Here is a 19,293-nt window from a genome sequence, read left to right as displayed (position 1 = left end):
TTCTTGCAAATTTCATTCAAAACTAAAGATAGCTTTGTTTCAAATCATAATAGGAGGCCGGGAACATCAGGTCGTTCTCGGGTTACACGACAGCGATGGAGCACTACGAGCAGCTGTCGGCGGAGGAGAGGGCCATGATCGAGCGTGGAGCGTTTGGTCCTCTGGTTCAGGTCTGGAGAGATATCGTGAAGAGGAAGTTGCGGGCTAACCTCGGCTGGTCCGCGCTTTCTTGGATCGGTTCGGGATACGACTTCCACGTTTCACCGCCTTTTGGTGAGGTGGGAGTTACTCGGAGGACTACGGCATGATTTACGGCTGCCGTGTGGGACCGAGGAGATGGTGTGGCCGGAGACTGCTATGAGAGCGGATTCGGCCGAGGCGAGGAGATTGATCGGTTGGAACTTATCGCCGAAGGCTGTTGCGATCTTAGGGCTTGGTACCCGCACCTACGTCCGAGACTACTTTGCGGGAAGACCCGGCCGTGGTGACGATTGATGGGAGGGAGATGCTCCTCCTCCTGTCTGGTGACCGAGAGGGCTCGTACGTGGCTTTGGTGGTTCTTGTCTTCGATTTACCTCGGAGACAAGGGCGAGAGGCTATCGACGAAGCTTCTTCCCTTTCTTTCTGACTTGAGTTCCCTAGGACGCTGGGACTGGGTCACTGCTGGTTTTGCGGTCCTCATCCGCTTCATGAGGGCCATGGTTCGTCCGGAGTTGATGGAGAAGGGGACTTCTCCTGGCACTGTCGGACCTGGACTACTGTTGGAGGTATGAACCTTCCAAAGTAAATTCCTTTCTTTATCGAATCACGAAAGATCGTCATTGATTATTTTGTTTTACAGGCATGGGTGTACTCTTACTTCCCGAGTCTCGCGCCCAAGAGGACAGAGCCGCTGGAGAAGGCCTATCCTGTAGTGAGGGATTGGGTGATGTGCCGGACGAAGAGCAAGCGCTCTTCTCACAATGTCTACCGGCGGGATGTGAACGCCCTTCAGCTGAGCAGCGTGAGTATCCCACTCGTATTTACATTTCTTGTACTTTGCTTTCACTTGATCATAGGAATGATCTTTGCCTTATCTTGTCGCAGTGGGTGCCCAGACCTTGGGCGGAGTACGCTGGAGCGCCTCCTTTTGTCGCTGAGGTCCTTCGACCTAGGAGTCCGAGTCGGTTCTTTGTTGTGGACGTCGATGGGTCTGTGTGGTATCCGGGCGAGCGTTTGGCTCGTCGGTGCTCTTGGGAGCGTTGACGGTTCCCATTGACCCTTCGAGGACGATGTTCAGGGAGCCTACTGAGGCTGAGAGGGAGGCGGACCTGGCTGGTGCCAGCGGCGACGACCTCCTTCTGCCTGGCGAGGACTACTCGGCGTTTCTTTACGGGAGGTTGGCGTACTGGCCAGTAGTGGTGAGTATCTTTTACTTTTCTTGATTTGATTTTGAGAATTACGACGAAAGATCATCGATTAATGGGAGCTATTTGTCCTTGCAGGAGGTTGAGGCGGCGGGCATCGAGCCCCCAGTGTACCCTGAGACTCTTGAGTACACTGACGCGACTGGGAGGACGACGATCTCCGAGTTGCGTGACTTCGACGTAGCTGTGACGGATGCTGGCCTAGACGATCGGCAAAGATCATCGATTCGGAGGGTGAGCCTCCAGCTTATATATCTTTCGTGTAAGAACACATTTGATTGAACTTGTTCACTTTACTGAGAATTCTTTTGAAATGCAGGTCGCGCCATCTCGGTTTGTGGCACTATGGAGGGTGGCCAACCGGCTACGAGCTACCGCCATCGAGGCACTCGTCGGTGGTCGAGGTCGTCAGGTATGAACCTCGTTTGATTTCTTTTGATTTTTGATTTTCAGTTTTGTTTGAGTTGATTGACATGAGCCAATTTGTTGTTTACAGGGTGACCGCGAGCTGGAGCGAGAGTTGGCATAGTCTCGAGAGGAGACGGCTCGCTTGTCGAGGGAGCTCGAGTTTCGGGACGCCGAGATTGCTGCTCTTACGGCGAGGGTTGCTGAGTTGGAGGGTGTCCATCAGTAGTTTGGCGTAGTTTTGTAGACTTGTACATCCGATTTTGAACATTTTTGGACTTGTTTGGGGCGCAAGCCCCCGATTTACGGACTTTGGACTTGGTTCGGGCGCAAGCCCCGATTTGCTTGTACATTTGTATATATGATGGCCTGAGTGCCTTTGCTGCTGGGTTGTGTTGCTTGTACCTGCAGGTTAGTTCTTGAACAGGTTTGGTAGACAACGGTTTACGCCGTCATGCTGCCGAAATTTACATGGAAATCACACCAAAGCATACATTTTATATGCATATGGCCTTAATTAGCGCAAAAAGAGACTCAAAAGGATACAAAAAATGCAAAAATGCAAAAATTTTGTCGGAAATGACCGGACGGTAGGGAGGGTTACCCCCTAAAAAAGAAAAAAGAAAGAAATCTGTAAGTGTAGAAAGGAAAATGTTGAAATGAAAACAAAAGAGAATTATTTCCTAAAAACGAAATTTATGAAATTTATGAAATTTAATTAAAATGAAATTTTATTTCCTAAATGAATTAAAATAAAAAAAGAAATAAGTGCGATGAAAATGGCGAAGGTGTTGACGTCGCCTCGAAATGCGTGCCCGCGAATTTATAAAGTTTGAAACATGGTAAACTGCTCGTATTTACCAAAATAAAATCCCGTAGGAATAGGAAATTATTCGTTATAGAATTAGGAAGGATCCAAACGCGGAAATCACAGAGAGTGAGCCTGGGGAAGAGCGCGACATGAGTGCGTCGCTTTGAATAGGCGCAGCAGGAGCTGCGCCTGTTCCCAAGTTTGTCTCTCCTTGCGGATTTTGGAAACAGCAACTAGTATAAATAGAAGCGTCGACGAAGCTTTAAATCATATAATTCTTCCGTCTTTTCTCCGTTAATCTCATAAAAACTCCCAAAAAATAAATTTTCAAGAGAAAATTTGTCATCATGAATACTTTGGAGATCCGCTTGAAGGAATGGACTAATGAATTCTCGAATGTTGAGAAGCACAACATGGGTGCTCATAACCTTGGGCCCCTATTGAGTTTGAAACTCATTAAGGTTGTAAAACCGTTCTTGGATGCTTGCCTTGACTACTGGGATCCAAATTGTCATGTTTTCGCGTTCCCAGGTGGTGATATTTGTCCTTTTCCGGAGGAAATTGCTGCTATTGGTGGGTGGGATCCCGAGCGCTTACCCGCTATTCCTTCCACTTCACAAGGGTATAAGACCAAATTCAGAGACTTGCTCGGGTTGACTAGACTCGAGGTGGATCGCTTGGTTACCCCGAAAGGCGTGAGAATGCTGGACTTTGTAGACCGATTCATCAACAGGGCTGACCCCACAGTCTCTTATGTTGCTAGGAGGAGAGCATTTGGCTTTTGTTTGCTGCATGTGTACGTCTTTCATGGACACGTTGATGAAGATTTGCGAGGTGATCCCCGTCTTTTGGGTCTTATTGAGCAAATGGAGCTGCGCAGGAGCCCAGCTTGTTTATGCTTAGGGGAGATTATCTTGGGTTTGGATAATAGGAAATCCAACCGCGATCTTCCATTCTTGGGGAGTACCGTCATCTTACAGGTAAAAGACACCTCTTTTTCTTTTTCGTTTTTTTTTTTTCTTTTTTTTTTTTTTTTTTTTTTTTTTTTTTTTTTTTTTTTTTTGTGTGTGTGTCTATTACCTGCTTTTGGTAGGTTTGGCTTATGGAACGGCTCCGACTGCTCGAGCCCCCAGTTCATGCACTTTCCTATCATTCTCGTATGATTGCGATGAGGACGCGGTTGTACATGGTGGACTTCACCCGGGTCTGTGACTATTGGAAGAACAAGCTGAAGAATGATGATGGCCCGTTGATTAGGTGGGTTGTACGTGGTGGCATCTCAAGTCCATCCTTTGGAGTGTCTTCTTTGGATCCCACTAGGTCCGTGCGCATTCCGGACTCGGAGTTCATGGTATGCATCTTTCCGGAAAGATTGATGAGGCAAGTTGGGTTGAAGCAGACTATCCCGAGGCTTGATACCGTTCCGCAGACTGCTGTAGCGCTTACCACCGAGAGCCGAAGAGAGTGGGCTATCAAATGGGCCCAAAGGAACATGTGGTTCTTGAGCTTCTCCGCCAATGCTTTGTGGGTGTCGGATTCTTACCTGAGGTGGAGAAAGGCTGCAACTTCGGAAGAACGCGAGAGACTGAGGAAACGCGAGCCTGTTGACTACAAGGTGCGCGAGGGAGAGAAAGAGAAGGAGAAGCATCTGACAGAAGGAGAAGAAGAAGCTGGATTTCAGGTCATTCATCCTTCGAAGAAATCAAAGACTACTCCTGTTGCGGAAATGGTGGTTGGCAAGAGTGGAAGAGTCAGGCCTCGAGAAAGACCGTTGGTGATTAGGTCTGAAGTGGTGCAAGAGCGCCCGGCTCGAGGTCGTGACAAGAAGTATGACAAGAGTGACAAGGGCAAGGGGAAGATGGAGGAATAGCCCGAGTCCTTATTTATTATTTGAGTATTATTATTATTGTTGTAATAAAAAGGAGGGATTTTTAGAATCCTAGCCTATTCTATTTTTATTATGTAACGTACTATTATTATTAGAAAATGAATGGAATAAAAAAAGGTTGAATGGTTAAGAAACCGCTGTGATTTTCTTTTATTATTCTTGTCGAATTTCAAACGCAGTGCAAATGTCCTTCTATTTACATTTTAGGTATATTGGGTTGAATCCCGTGAAGGATTGCCTATGTATTCACTTAAAAAGCGAAATCAAACCCTTGCGCGTAGTTCGAGTAAATGTAAAAGAATAATTGTTCGAAGCAAGAGCTTGTAATGAACATAGAAAATAAGCATGAGCTTTTGTTTGTTCTCAAGGTGCGAATTTAGTTTATTTGATGATATGAGGATGTCTTGTCAAGATGCAAGAGCACAGTGACACTTAGCTTATTTCAGTTTGGCCAGGGGCCGTTTATTTGGTGTCATAGGAGCAACACATGGGTTTACGCGAGGCGCGTTTTTTTGTCCTAATCTAGGCATAGTATCGTTTCAGTTGGTCAAGGTTTGTGGGGTTCGAAAACTCATTCCCATCTAGGTCTGTGATTCTAACCGCACCCCCTGGAAGTATGGATTTGACTAGGTATGGTCCGGCCCAATTAGGTTTGAATTTTCCCCTTGGGTCGACAGGTAAAAGAGCTCTAACCGATTTGAGTACTAAGTCTCCTTCTTTGATGTTTCTTGGCCTAACTCTTTTGTTGAAAGCTAGTTTGATACGTGCTTGATATGTTTGGACATTATGTAAGGCGCGTAGCCTACGTTCATCCAGGAGGATGAGTTCTTCATATCTATCTCTCTTCCAATCGGCTTCAGGGATTTGGCTTTCGAGTAGAATACGCAAGGATGGTATTTCTAGCTCGACTGGTTGTACGGCCTCCATGCCGTAGGTCAAATAGAAAGGAGTAGCCCCAGTGGGCGTCCTAACTGATGTACGATATCCCCATAAAGCAAAGGGTATCTTGCTTGGCCAATCTCTATAGTTGTCAGTCATTTTCTTGAGAATTGTGACAACGTTTTTGTTTGCCGCCTCTACCGCGCCGTTAGTATGTGGTCTATAGGGCGAAGAGTGGTGATGCTTAATCTTGTATTTGGCTAGCAATTGCTCGGTTTCAGCTTGGAAGTGTGACCCATTATCGCTGATAAGCGGGGTAGAGGTCGTCGTACCCGATCAAACATTTTACTCAACTAATGTAGTAGGGTAGTCGAGGTCGAACCACAAGGAGCATGGGTGACTATTAATTGTCTAAATTCTTATGCTTAGCTAAGTCGGAGAAAACAAGGATGAATTATTATCTAAAGGACTAAACTAAATAACAAGAAATAAATTGAACTAATTAAACTATAGAACGAGAAAGCAAGCTATTAATAAATACGATTTACTCAAGTTAATTAAAGCCTAGGGAGCGACTAAACCACCGACATTCGTAATAAATCATGAGTTCCTTCAACTAGTTGTCAAGGGGGAAGTGTATCGGGTGGAGACGCCTCTAATTCGCCCACCAACTCCCTCCCGGGCTCATGGTGGGACACTAGTGATACCGAATCAACTCTCTCCCGGGCTCATGACTCGATTTCCCCCGACTCAAGACTCAAGGCTCACCAAAGTGGGCCCACTCCGCTCACCTCTCATCAAGGTCAAGGGCTTAAGCCCGCGATAAACTCCCGGTCATCCCTACCCTTCTCCCGAAGGTGAACTTCAAACAGAAAAACAAAGGCACCCCACTGGGTTCTCCTCCGGGCTCAACCCAAGTCAAGCACACGACCAAAAAGGGGTAATGTAATCAATCCCAACCTACCCAACTCCCGTTGGTGGACAAGGGTCAAAACTGACAATTACTCCCAAATAGACACAACAATTCGATTCCTTTGTTTAAACCCAATAACCCCTCCTCAACAACTAATTTAATGAACTCAATTAGATAAATTACTCATGTTAGGGTCTAATCGCACCCTAGTAAGGATACTACTCACTAATCATGGTTTTTAAGGCAAGACAATTAATAAAGATGGATTCTTTATTAATGAACATGATGTGAAAATGGGTTCTACAACTAATCAAGCAATTACCCAACACAAATTATGAAGAAAGACAAATTAAACTAAAGATGGGTGAGAAATAAACTAAAAGACACAACCTTTAACACAAACAACTCAAAGATTCAATCTTTGACACAAGAAAGTTAAAGACTCAATCTTTGAGAACAACAACAATGGAAAACAAAGAAAAGATGAACAAGAAAGAGAATAACATCAATTAAACAATAAGAAGTAGTATTCAAACATAAACAATTAAACAAAACTTAAAAGAAGGCAAATGTAAACAATTGAAATTAAAGAGTGAAATAAGAGTAAGGAATTATACCAATAACACGGGGACTTGAATTGATGGAATGAATAACTTGGATAAACAAGAGATTGATTAAACTAATTAAGTAATGATTACAAATTTTATTGAAGAAATATTGAGAGGAAAATATTTAGGGTTCTACAAATATTGAGAGAGTAAGAGAGACTAATTTCTAATCTAATTTCTAGTCTAGTAATGTGTGGTTGTAAATGAGTAAGTAATGAGTAAGTAGTCTTTTATACTCATCTAATTACTACTACTAATAATGACACTAATAATAAGGGTATAATATTAATAATAATAATAATAACTCTAATCCTAACTACAAAACTAATCGACACAAATTACCCAAACAAAAACAATCGAAAATCAAAGAAAAGGAAAAAAAAAGGAAGGGGAAAACACGATCAAGGACAAAAACGCAGCAAAGGTGCTCTGCCGGTCCACCGGCGGCCGGGCTTGATGCCGGCAGCGAGGCCATTGAAGAAAGAGCAGAAAAAAGGATGGGTGTGCGTTATACCGGCCTGTCGGCAGCCGGGGCACCGGCATGGAACACAAAAGTGATGCGAGGGAGTTGAATTGGTGCGTTTTGCCGGTATGACGGCTGCCGGTCCCTATACCGGTAGCGAGGCCATCACAAAAAGGAGGAAAAATGGGTGTGTTATGCCGGTTGAGGGAGTCGACTGCCGGGGCACCGGCATGGAGCACAAAGCTTCATAAAAACTTAGTTTTCGATCCCGAGTTCGAATCTGATTGTGCTTTGGTGATGATGGAGTTGACGTTGTTGATTGGATGATGACGATGAAGCAGATGAGGGACGAACTGTTGGTGTTGATGCCGAGTTGTAGGTAAGAGGAAACGGAGGTGATGACGATGATTGCAGCGCGTGTTTGTGGCGGTCTCCACTGATGGTGTTTGATGAAAATGGTGATGAACGATGATGATGAAGTGATTGAATGAAGTTGGTGTTGGTGAAGAAGGATGGAAATGGTGAGGTATGAAGATGCAGGGGATGATTAAGTTGACTTTGTTTTGGCAAAAATCAATAGTCAACTTGACTTTCACACGTGATTCATCACAATTTCTTCTATGTTTAACTCTGTCTCGTAATTCCGTTTCACCTACACATTATTATAATAGAATGATATTAACACTAATATTATACAAGAATCCAACTAATTATTAATTATAGCTAGGATGACTAATTATTATAATTAGTAAATTAAATGAGCTATTTAGACAATTAAGCACGCAAAATCGAGTCGTAATAAGATATAAATGCGGGGTAAAAAGTGACTAAAATACTATTTATCAAACCTCCCCACACTTAAATCTTACTCGTCCTCGAGTAAGCTCATTAAATAAACTAAGACCCGTAATATAAAAGGACTAGCTAAACTACTAATATCCGATGAGAGGCAATTAACGGGCCTTCTCCGTCCCTTCAACTCACAACGAAACACAATGAGGTATGCATTCCGATGCAAGGCAAGTGGGGGCTTGCGGAAAATTTTGATGCAATCATTCAATTAAGCACAAGTCAACATATATGATGCATCACAAAAATCAAACCGCTTTCCTCATCTAAGCGGCCGCTTTGGTTTTCAAAAACCGAACAAAGAGAGTCATTAGTGGAGGATGTCGTCTCCGGGTCTTACCAAGGTGCCGACTCCCTAATTCTAGCTCAAGTAACCAAAATTGACAACACGGGATGCCAAAGAAACAAATTCTAGGCGGGAAAGGGGAAGTACTTCGCTATACTTCCAAGAATGACACGACACACGCAAGATTCGACTCCATATCAAACCGTTGACCAAAAGGAGACCAAAGACCGACTCTCACGGGTTTCACTAGTCACTCAAATGAAAGAACGGGGTGATTTTTGTGACAAAAGTAGCCAAAATCACTCTCCTAACTCGACTTGCGAAGCATGCCCGCAATCTAATATGGTACTATATCCAATATCCGCAAGAGAAATGTTAAATGATGCACATACAAGAGAGACAACCGGGTTGTAATGGGGCTTGGGTTCGGTGAAAAGGGGTTGGTGCAAGCACCATTTTTAGGAAATGTGAGGCTAAAGATCGAGTAGTCGCCACATCAAACCAATCCACTAAACTCTACCCATACAAATGAATTCTTCAACAAAATATGGCAAGATTGCCACTTCCAAAAATCATTCAATTCTCTTTAAAACAAACTCAATTTGCAAATTACCAACCCTTTATTGGAGACAAAAATATACATTCTTTTCTTTTTGCTTTTTCATTTCATTTTTCTCCTTTTCTATTTGATTTTCTTCTTCATTTTTTTTCTTTTTCTATTTGATTTTCTTTCTTGCATTTTTTTTTCTTTGATTTTCTTTCTTGCATTTTTTTTTTCACGACTTGTTCACCTCTTATTAGACAAAAGTAGCCAAAGTTGCACTTCACTCATGTGGCATTAAGATCATACACCTCAAAATAAGTCAAAATTTCAACCCAAATATACTCCACAAAAGAACCACAATGACGAACTACTCAACCAAGGTGAGTTGTTTATGGGATGTAGTTGATTTGTTGGCAATAGAAACGATAAGGCTTAGGCTCAAAATGGGTTAACAAAAGGAAATGATTGACTCAAGGGCATAACAAAAGCTTATTTGGCTATTGTGAGGTTACTTTATTGAACAAAATTGTCTCAATATGCACATCTACACTTCTACGGTAAGGAATGAGCACCATACTTATGCGTTTTGACATGACATACCACGTAAGGAGAACTACTCTCATGACCTAAACGGGACCGGTTTGATGGACCAGCCATATGGAGGCTCTATCCTCACATTTTAGTAGCTATATCGGACCTAGGTCAAGTCTCGGGCCTAATACGGTCTCACAAGGTGGTCGCAACTTGGTTGTTAAGCTAGACTTCCGAGTTTTTGCAAGCAAAAACCCTAACATGTGTCATCAAAAGGCACGAGCTATCAAGAGGGAAATGACACGGGCAAAACAATTATCATCATTGGCAACATATGCCCTCCACATTTAGACCCTCTATGCAAATATTTACATACGAGATGCAACGTGTATGAAATGCAACTAATCACATGAACAAACTACGTGAATGCAAGAGTGAACACATATATTCATGTCTAATCTAAATGCATACAAGTTCTAGTCCTAACAACACACCAACAACATACGCATATCCAAAACGGTTCCCAAAAGGAACACTCACATCACATATCCCGTCCTCCTCCATGCTTATATATACAAAAAGAAAAGGAAGGATAAAGGAGAAAGAATTGGAAGAATTTTACCAAATGTCTTCTCCGATGCTCTCATGTGTTGTCAATAAAAAAGGTTAGGACAAATGCAATATATATAATATAATATAAACAATGCAAATTTTTTGAAATTTTTCAATTTTTTCAATTTTTAAGCATTTTGTATTTTTCTCAAATTAACAAGCAAATATATATACAAATATAAACAATATGCACAAAGTGGATATTTCCCTCCCCACACTTGAAATTTACATTGTCCTCAATGGAACAAAGCATAGGGAGAGAATGGAAAATTAAATAACATATTTTTGTTGGTTTTTTGAATTTTCCAAAATGTAAGAACATGTTTTTGATTTTTTTGAATATTTGAAAATAAATAACAAGTTTTTGGTATTTTTAAATTTTTCAAGTTTTTAAGATTTTTATGTAATGAATCCCCTCCCCACATTTAAAACATGAAATTGTCCTCAATGGAACAAATGTAGGGGGGGAACAAAAATGTAAGTAAAATATAAGTAAGGGAAGAGAATATATACAATTTGGTGGTTCTTGAGGGACTCCACCAAACCTCTCATCCAAAATTATCTTGCTTGAATCTCCAAGTATCATGATCCATGTCGCTTAAGGCACGGAGGAGACGGTCAAATGCTCTATCAAAACCTTCAACTAGACACAAATAGTGCCAAGCTATAGCAAACCGCACCCGACCTCTCTTCCAACACTTCTTATCATAGTTCCTCTTACCCTCCTTGGCTTCCTTTCTTGGGTCCTTTTGATGGTTAGAACCCTTAAACTTGGAATGGTAGCTAGGTGGTAGGAGGAACGGAATCTCATAAGTTTCACTTGTTGGGCAACTCTCTTCTTGGTCACCAAAGTAAGGAAATTGGTAGGGAATAGTAGGTGGAGGAGTCAACTTCTCAACATTGAGGTTCATGATGTTGTCATTTTTATCCCCATTTTCTTGACTCTCCTTTTGAACCGAACTATTTCCATTGAGAGCCGCCTCCAAGGCATCAATTTGAGCTTCCAAATCACTTGAAGAGTTCTCCAACCAAGGTGTACCTTCAAGAGAGCCTAGACCAAAAGAATCCGGAGAGCTCAAATATAATTCAATCTCATCATCAATTTGGTCTTCAAATTCATCTTTTCTTGAATCATATTCACCCAAAACTTCTTTCACATCAACTCTCAACATAAGATCGCCTTCATTTCCCTTTTCATTTGTTGAGCAAGCTTCCAATGGGTCAAAAAATGAAGGCTCTAAATTAGGTTCATCCAATTTATCTTGCACCATATCCACCCTACAACAAGAGTTGCCCATAGGAGGAGACTTCATGGAATTGTTGAGTTCAAACTCAATCTTCTCATTACCTACTTGGAGTGAGAGTTTTCCACTCTTAACATCTATCATAGCACCTCCCGTGGCTAAGCAAGGCCTACCCAAAATTATTGGCACATGGCTATCTTCGGGCATGTCCATGACAAAGAAGTCGCATGGGATCACAAGTTTTCCAACCTTCAAAGGAACATCTTCAATTACACCCAAGGGATACTTAACCGAACGATCGGCTAGTTGTAGGGAGATCTTTGAAGGCTTCAAATCTTCCAAGTGTAGCTTCTTAAACAAGGAAAGAGGCATTAAGCTAACACTAGCTCCCAAGTCACACAAAGCTCTCTTTATCTTCACCCCTTGGATAGAACAAGGAATAGAAAAGCTTCCCGGGTCTTGAAGTTTGCTAGGAAGTTTGTGAGTGAGGATTGCACTACACTCCCTAAAGAGGTTAACGGATTGTACCCCTTCACTCTTTCTCTTCATAGTCACAAGTTCCTTTAGAAACTTTCCATAGTTAGGGATTTCGGTGATCATATCAAGAAATGGTATGGTGACATTCATACTCTTCAAAATGTCAATGAACTTCTCATATTTCTTCTCAAGTCTTGGCCTTGCAAGCCTTTGTGGAAAGGGAATTGGTTCAACATACTCCCTTAGAGGTGGAGTAGGTTCTTTGACTTTTGATGGAACCGGTTCATCTTCCTTTGGTGGGTCTACCATTTCTACTTCTTTTGATTTTTCCACTTCAACTTCAACTTCAACCGGTTGTTCTTTCATTAATCCACTAGAAACCCTCTTCCTTTTCCACCTTGGAGTCTTCACAACTTCCTCCAATTGCCTTCCACTTCTCAAGAATACCGCATTCATTTGCTTTGGCTTCACCGTGTTACCCGGAAACTTGCCCGAATTTTGAGCCATTTGACTCAATTGTTGTGAAATTTGAGCAACATGAGTTTCCGTGGCCCTTTGAGAAGCTCTAATATCATCATTAACACGACTTTGAAAAGCAATGTGGTTGTCAAGTTTGGAACCGGATTTTTGGTTGGCAATCACCAATTGCTCAAAGGCTTGCTCCCAAGTTGGTTTTTGATTTTGTTGGACTTGAAAATTTTGGATCAAATGACAATTAATTGGGGTATGTCCTTCTTCACCACAAAGCTCACAAGATAACACTTGCCTCATGTTGGGGTTGAAGGGCTTGTTGGAGTTCAATAATGCTACTTGTTGAGTGAGGTCCTCAAGCATACTCTTCACTTCCACATTGAACACCGTATTGGAGTCTTTACCCTCACCCTTTCTTGTTTGTATTTCATCATTCCAATCCATTGTCCTTGAGGCCATTTCTTCAATCAACTCCTTTGCCGCCTTGTGACCCAAGATATCTAAGGCTCCCTTACCCAAACCCGAATCAAGAAATAGCTTTAGATCTTGTGCCAAACCCTTGTAGAAATTATTGATCAACTCGGGCTCGGATATACCATGGTGAGGGCATAACCGTTGGAGTCTCTTGTACCTCTCCCAAGCCTCGTACAAAGTCTCATCTTCCTCTTGAGTGAACCCTTGCAACTCACTCTTTACCTTAGCCGTTCTTGAAGGAGGAAAGTATTTTTTCAAGAAGGCCGAGGAGAGCTCATCCCAAGTCTTGAAAGAGTCGGGATCACAATTCTTTAGCCAATCCTTAGCCGCTCCCCTTAGTGATCTAGGGAACAACCTTAGACGGACCGCATCATCGGATACCCCATTCATCTTATACATGTCACAATTGTCAAGAAAATCATTAAGATGGTCATTAGGATTCTCCAAGGGACCTCCCCAAAATTGGTTATCTTGCACTAGGTTGAGCAAAGCATTCTTAATTTCAAAATTCTTGGCTTGAATCCTAGGCCTTTGAACACTAGAATTCACAATATGCTTTGGGGCCATGTAGTCCCTAATCGGAACCGGTTCACCCATTGTTGTACTTTCCGGATTTTCAAATGAATTCTTAAAAACCACTACACACTCAAGTGAAAAGGTTAGCAAGACAAACGGCACACCAAGGTGTGCAAAAGTTACAATAACTTAGTCTAAACTAGAACGAAACAATTAATATCAAGCCAATGCTCCCTGGCAACGGCGCCATTTTGATAAGCGGGGTAGAGGTCGTCGTACCCGATCAAACATTTTACTCAACTAATGTAGTAGGGTAGTCGAGGTCGAACCACAAGGAGCATGGGTGACTATTAATTGTCTAAATTCTTATGCTTAGCTAAGTCGGAGAAAACAAGGATGAATTATTATCTAAAGTACTAAACTAAATAACAAGAAATAAATTGAACTAATTAAACTATAGAACGAGAAAGCAAGCTATTAATAAATACGATTTACTCAAGTTAATTAAAGCCTAGGGAGCGACTAAACCACCGACATTCGTAATAAATCATGAGTTCCTTCAACTAGTTGTCAAGGGGGAAGTGTATCGGGTGGAGACGCCTCTAATTCGCCCACCAACTCCCTCCCGGGCTCATGGTGGGACACTAGTGATACCGAATCAACTCCCTCCCGGGCTCATGACTCGATTTCCCCCGACTCAAGACTCAAGGCTCACCAAAGTGGGCCCACTCCGCTCACCTCTCATCAAGGTCAAGGGCTTAAGCCCGCGATAAACTCCCGGTCATCCCTACCCTTCTCCCGAAGGTGAACTTCAAACAGAAAAACAAAGGCACCCCACTTGGGTTCTCCCTCCCGGGCTCAACCCAAGTCGGCACACGACCAAAAAGGGGTAATGTAATCAATCCCAACCTACCCAACTCCCGTTGGTGGACAAGGGTCAAAACCGACAATTACTCCCAAATAGACACAACAATTCGATTCCTTTGTTTAAACCCAATAACCCCTCCTCAACAACTAATTTAATGAACTCAATTAGATAAATTACTCATGTTAGGGTCTAATCGCACCCTAGTAAGGATACTACTCACTAATCATGGTTTTTAAGGCAAGACAATTAATAAAGATGGATTCTTTATTAATGAACATGATGTGAAAATGGGTTCTACAACTAATCAAGCAATTACCCAACACAAATTATGAAGAAAGACAAATTAAACTAAAGATGGGTGAGAAATAAACTAAAAGACACAACCTTTAACACAAACAACTCAAAGATTCAATCTTTGACACAAGAAAGTTAAAGACTCAATCTTTGAGAACAACAACAATGGAAAACAAAGAAAAGATGAACAAGAAAGAGAATAACATCAATTAAACAATAAGAAGTAGTATTCAAACATAAACAATTAAACAAAACTTAAAAGAAGGCAAATGTAAACAATTGAAATTAAAGAGTGAAATAAGAGTAAGGAATTATACCAATAACATGGGGACTTGAATTGATGGAATGAATAACTTGGATAAACAAGAGATTGATTAAACTAATTAAGTAATGATTACAAATTTTATTGAAGAAATATTGAGAGGAAAATATTTAGGGTTCTACAAATATTGAGAGAGTAAGAGAGACTAATTTCTAATCTAATTTCTAGTCTAGTAATGTGTGGTTGTAAATGAGTAAGTAATGAGTAAGTAGTCTTTTATACTCATCTAATTACTACTACTAATAATGACACTAATAATAAGGGTATAATATTAATAATAATAATAATAACTCTAATCCTAACTACAAAACTAATCGACACAAATTACCCAAACAAAAACAATCGAAAATCAAAGAAAAGGAAAAAAAAAGGAAGGGGAAAACACGATCAAGGACAAAAACGCAGCAAAGGTGCTCTGCCGGTCCACCGGCGGCCGGGCTTGATGCCGGCAGCGAGGCCATTGAAGAAAGAGCAGAAAAAAGGATGGGTGTGCGTTATACCGGCCTGTCGGCAGCCGGGGCACCGGCATGGAGCACAAAAGTGATGCGAGGGAGTTGAATTGGTGCGTTTTGCCGGTATGACGGCTGCCGGTCCCTATACCGGTAGCGAGGCCATCACAAAAAGGAGGAAAAATGGGTGTGTTATGCCGGTTGAGGGAGTCGACTGCCGGGGCACCGGCATGGAGCACAAAGCTTCATAAAAACTTAGTTTTCGATCCCGAGTTCGAATCTGATTGTGCTTTGGTGATGATGGAGTTGCCGTTGTTAATTGGATGATGACGATGAAGCAGATGAGGGACGAACTGTTGGTGTTGATGCCGAGTTGCAGGTAAGAGGAAACGGAGGTGATGACGATGATTGCAGCGCGTGTTTGTGGCGGTCTCCACTGATGGTGTTTGATGAAAATGGTGATGAACGATGATGATGAAGTGATTGAATGAAGTTGGTGTTGGTGAAGAAGGATGGAAATGGTGAGGTATGAAGATGCAGGGGATGATTAAGTTGACTTTGTTTTGGCAAAAATCAATAGTCAACTTGACTTTCACACGTAATTCATCACAATTTCTTCTATGTTTAACTCTGTCTCGTAATTCCGTTTCACCTACACATTATTATAATAGAATGATATTAACACTAATATTATACAAGAATCCAACTAATTATTAATTATAGCTAGGATGACTAATTATTATAATTAGTAAATTAAATGAGCTATTTAGACAATTAAGCACGCAAAATCGAGTCGTAATAAGATATAAATGCGGGGTAAAAAGTGACTAAAATACTATTTATCAATCGCTGATGATCTCATGTGGGCAACCATATCGACAGATGATGTTGTTTTGTATGAATTTTGCCACATTTTCAGCCGTAAGAGCAGTGTAGGAAGCCGCTTCTACCCACTTGGTGAAGTAGTCAATTGCTACTAGAATGAAACAGTGACCTCCTGTTCCGGCTAGGGTTATCTTCCCGATTATGTCAATTCCCCATGCAGAGAATGGCCAAGGAGATGTCATCGTGTATAGCAACGAAGGAGGGACGTGTTGTACATTCCCGAAGATTTGGCAGTTGTGGCAATGTCTCACGTATTTGATGCAATCGGATTCCATGGTAGTCCAATAATACCCTAAACGTGTGATTTTATTTGCCATCATGGGCCCGCTCATGTGAGGACCGCATTCTCCGTCGTGGACTTCTTCCATCACCTTTCGTGCCTGTGAATGATCAAGGCAACGTAGGACTACACCAAGAGGTGTTCTTTTGTATAATTCTCCTTGCATCAGGATGTATTGGGAAGCTAATAGGCGTATAGCACGTTGTCCCCTTTTGTCCATATCTGGTGGATAGGTACCATTGAGCTTGAAATTCAGGATCGCTTGGAACCAGGGTTCCTGTGCGATTTCTTCTTCATCGATGATTTGATGGACATAAGCCGGCTCCGACCGTCGTTCGATACACAAAGGCATTTCCACCATGTGGTCTGGCATATTTATCAAAGATGCGAGTTTCGCAAGAGCGTCTGCAAATTGATTTTCCTCTCGAGGTAGGTGTAGGTAGGTTACGTGATCAAATAATTGAGCGACTTGATCTATCCTGGCCTGATAGGGTGCGAGGCTTTCGCTTCAGATTTTCCAAGATCCTGTAACTTGATTGATGATCAGTGATGAATCCCCATGTACTCGGAGGTTTTTGATACCTAAGCTTACTGCCGCTTGCAGTCCAATGAGGCAAGCTTCATACTCTGCAGCGTTGTTTGTCACCTCGAAGTCGAGTTTGACAGCGATTGGTGTATGCTCACCTTCAGGAGAAATGAGCAACACTCCTATTCCGAATCCTCTTAAATTTGATGCTCCATCAAAGTATAGGTCCCAAGAGTCTACGTCTGTTTGAAGTATATCCTCGTCGGGAAATGACCAAGTGTCTATGGTTTGTGCGTCGTTGATAGTATTTTCTGCGAAGAATTCGGCGACGGCGCGACCTTTTATGACTTTTAGTGGCACATATTTGAGGTCGAATTCTGAGAGCATCAGAGTCCACCTTGCAAGACGTCCGTTGAGGACGGGTTTCTCGAAGAGGTATTTGACTGGATCCATTTTGGAATATATCTTGACGGAGTAGCTAAGCATGTAGTGACGTAGCTTCTTCGTTGCCCACACAAGAGCGAGGCATGTCTTTTCGAGTTGCGAGTATTTGCACTCATATTCCAAGAACTTCTTACTTAGATAGTAAATAGCTCTTTCTTCACTTCCTACGATTTGAGCCAAAGATAGCACCCATGGCGTTTCGATTCTTGTGAGATATAAACCAAGAGGTTGATCTCGTTGTGGTGGCATGAGCACTGGTGGTTTAGCCAATATCTCCTTGATTCGGTCAAACGCCTTTTGACAATCATCATCCCACATGGTGTGGTCTGTTTTCTTGAGTTTCTTGAAGATAGGCTCGCAAATCATTGTAAGTTTCGATATGAATCGACTTATATATTGTACCTTTCCCAGGAATCCTCTGACTTCTTTTTCTGTTTGAGGTTGTGGCATTTCGATCAGAGCTTTGATTTTTGAGGGATCTATTTCTATACCGCGTTGGCTGACAACATATCCCAGGAGTTTTCCAGATGTTACCCCAAATGTGCATTTCTGAGGATTGAGTCTCATGTTGTACTTTCGTAGCCTTGCGAAGGTTTGCAATGTGTCCCTCTCTTTCCTTGGATTTGACGATCATGTCATCTACATATACCTCAACTTCTTTGTGCATCATGTCATGTAGGAGTGTAGTTGCGGTGCATTGGTATGTAGCTCCGGCGTTGATCAATCCGAATGGCATTACTGTATAGCAATAGGTTCCCCATTGGGTGACGAAAGCGGTCTTGTGCATATCTTCCATGGCCATCTTGATTTGGTTATAACCCGCATATCCATCCATGAAGGATAGTAACGCGTGGTCTGCAGTATTGTCTACCAATATGTCAATGTGAGGTAGAGGGAAGTCATCTTTTGGGCTCGCTTTGTTTAAATCCCTGAAGTCAACACAAACACGGATTCTCCCATCCTTTTTGGGCACAGGTACTATGTTGGCTACCCAGTCAGAGTACTCGGAAACTTTAATGAACCCGGCTTTGAATTGCTTATCAACTTCTTCCTTAATCTTTAGAGCCCATTCTGTTCTCATTCGTCGAAGCTTCTGTTTCACAGGTTTGAAACCCGGCTTAATCGGAATCCTATGTTCGGCGATATCCCTGTCGATCCCTGGCATGTCTTTGTAGGACCAAGCGAAAACGTCTTTGAATTCATTTAGGAGGTCTATGAAATCGGCCCTTTCGGTAGAGCTCAAGGTAGTCCCTATCCTAAGTTCTTTGGGTTCGAATTCGGTTCCTACGTTGATGGGTTCGGTATCCTCTATTACTGGTCCCCCTTCCCCTTCCTGTAATATTTCTTTGGCTACGTAGGGAGGTATTTCGGTCAAGTCTGGGTCTTGGTCATCCTCAGTATCATTGTAAACAGAATTGCACTCGAAAGAACACAGAGAGTAAGCAGAACCTGATTTATTCATATTAAGATTTGAGTAAAGTTGAAACAAAGAAGCCAACTGATCCATGGTCAGTGGCGGCAAAGGAACGATGGTGGGGCATTCCCGAACTACCGTGACTACTCGATGCTAGGCTAGGAGAAACGAAGGGAGTGGGGATGACAACAGGAGTAGACTCTCTAATGACTTCTCTAGACTCCGACTCTGATTCCGACTCCGACTCCGACTCGAACTCGTCGTCTTCTGGTTCTCCTTTGAACATCTCTCCTTCTCCAGTAGTGAGCTTGAAGAGCCTTCCTTGGTTGTTGGTCCATTTGATAGATTTTCTCCATCCTTTTCTGCCGCTTTGTGTCGATTTCGTGATCAACGCGGTGGGGTTGAAGCGATCGTCCTGAAGTATCATAGTAATG

This window comes from Silene latifolia, chromosome 1, assembly GCF_048544455.1.
Source record: "Silene latifolia isolate original U9 population chromosome 1, ASM4854445v1, whole genome shotgun sequence".
Lineage (NCBI taxonomy): Eukaryota > Viridiplantae > Streptophyta > Magnoliopsida > Caryophyllales > Caryophyllaceae > Silene > Silene latifolia.
The sequence above is the reverse complement of the archived record's forward strand: the minus strand, read 5'-3'. Positions refer to the sequence as shown.